The sequence below is a fragment of the Micromesistius poutassou genome (assembly GCF_964030765.1).
Source record: "Micromesistius poutassou genome assembly, chromosome: 20".
Taxonomy (NCBI): Eukaryota; Metazoa; Chordata; class Actinopteri; order Gadiformes; family Gadidae; genus Micromesistius; species Micromesistius poutassou.
The window spans coordinates 3,632,811-3,635,310 of record NC_140290.1 but is presented as its reverse complement, the minus strand read 5'-3'; positions in this window follow the sequence as shown (position 1 = coordinate 3,635,310).

Genomic DNA, 2,500 nt, shown 5'->3' with positions numbered 1-2,500 from the left:
TGTGCGCCTCCGGATAATATTATGTACCCATAAACGGCATTCAGACTTCTCTCCCTCTTCCTCTTCCTCTTCCTCTCCCACAGGTAAAGACATGCAATGGTGGTTATCTCGACCATGGTTGAGAATGAACTAGCATGAAGCACCGTTGGCGGGCAAAAGATGTGGCGCGACAAAGTTTGCCTGATAAATCTTACAGCGACGGATTATGATTTGTCGCGCGGCGAAACTTGGGTGACAACGCGACCAGGCGACAAATGTATCTTTTGGTGTCAACGCACAGTTATATAATCCTTCATCAATCACCCATGATCCATCATCCATTATCATCATCCATCACCCATCATCATCCTCATCCATCCATTACTTTTCTCCCACAATGCCACGCTGCACATAGAGTAGCACTCTGCCCTGTCCTCAGCACACTGCTTCACTGGTTCAGGTGCAGCTCTGTCCAGAACACTCTGCATGCTAAGTCCTCTTCACTTGATACAGAAGAGCGTCCAACTCTATATCTCTTTTATTTGATTTGAGTGTCTTCTATTCTACGGTTACGGCGTATTTTGTACCTTACTGCACGTAGTTTGACTTTAGACTTTACTTAGACTTTAGACTTTATTGTCCCCAAGGGGAAATTCTTTTTCACATCACAAGTACATGGACCGCACGCCAACAGTCGGACAGCAAACACAACAACAATAACATGCAGACAGGATATATAGAGTGGTATTTCATCTTGGCCTTCTGCTGAGGGCTGCTGTGGCTGCAGGCAGCAGGCTGTTGCCATTGCCAGCCCTCCTGCACAACAGGGACCCGTACCTGAGTGCATAATGGTGAATTGGCAGTTGAGTGGGTGTGTGTTGTCCTGTGCGATTGTACATGCGATGCGTTAGATGAAGACCATAAAGTTGGCTTTAAATAGGCCATTTGTGTAAATCTCAAAGTGGGTTCCACAAACAATTCTGGCAAAAGTGATGCAAATATGAAAAGATATGAAACGATACAGGGGACAGGGGAACTATTCAACGGTGTCCTGTAGGAAGACCCTTTGCAGAATGAATTTCACTCAGATGGGGAAAATAAATTCATATTTCTTCATCTTTTTGCTGCTGTTGCATCGTCAGCATCGTCAGTCAATATTTTTATTGAACTTGCTCATGCACACACACACACACACACACACACACACACACACACACACACACACACGCACACACACACACACACACACACACACACATGCAAATAAACAACCTGCAGTCAGCCTGGATGGCACCTCAGTCTGAAAATACTTCAACAATATTTTTTTATAGCAAAATGTTGGTCATGTGATTCTTGTCATAAATTGCATAAATTATAAATATATAAATCATAAATTATAACATTAAAAGTAATCCATCGATTTTATGATACGGTTGATATTCCTCTAACAAAATGCTCCATGTAAAATAAATGACCTAATTGAAAACGTTGACTTGCTTGGTAATAACATGACCGATTGAAATTCCCTTAAGGTAAAGTAAGACACACACACAGACACACACATTTAACGCATACACACACACACACACACACACACTCCAACCTCCGTGGCGTCTAACGGTATTAGCGGTGATCGCCGTGGTGGGGGTCACGTGACCTGTCTGCCTCTCCGGACGGCAGCCAGTCATAACCCTCCGTCTCCCGTCCGCCCGCTGTGATTGGTTCAACGTGCCGGGGGGGGGGGGGGGGGGGGGGCCCTAACTAGAGGCCATAAAGCCTGCTGCTTGGCGGGGCCTAAGTGCCCTGGCGCGGCGGGGCCCAGCCGGGGAGCGGGGGGCTCATCACACTTGTGTGTTAAGTGTGTTAATCACAGGAGCCGCCGGGCGCCTCAATCTGCCCCTCTTTATGTCACCTGCACGTGCAAAGGATAACTAACTTTGTGACAGAGTGTTTTCATTTCTCATGTAATCGCTTTATGGACACGACTGTGTGTTGTTTGTGTGCTATGTGTACGTGTGTACGTGTGTGCTTGTGTGTGCTTGTGTGTGTCTGCCAGTGAGATCTGTTGATATTTCTGTGTGTGTGTGTGTGTGAGTGATATGTGTTTGTGTGTGTATGTTTGAGGTGTGAGCATGTGTGTGTGAGGAGTGTGTGTTAGGAGTGCGTGTTAGGAGTGTGTAAGAGGAGTGTGTAAGAGGAGTGTGTGTTAGGAGTGTGTGTTAGGAGTGTGTGTGAGAAGTGTGTGTAGGAGTGTGTGTTAGGAGTGTGTGTTAGGAGTGTGTGTTAGGAGTGTGTGTAGGAGTGTGTGTAGGAGTGTGTGTTAGGAGTGTGTGTTAGGAGTGTGTAAGAGGAGTGTGTAAGAGGAGTGTGTGTTAGGAGTGTGTGTGAGAAGTGTGTGTTAGGAGTGTGTGTTAGGAGTGTGTGTAGGAGTGTGTGTAGGAGTGTGTGTTAGGAGTGTGTGTTAGGAGTGTGTGTGAGGAGTGTGTGTTAGGAGTGTGTGTGAGGAGTGTGTGTCAGGAGT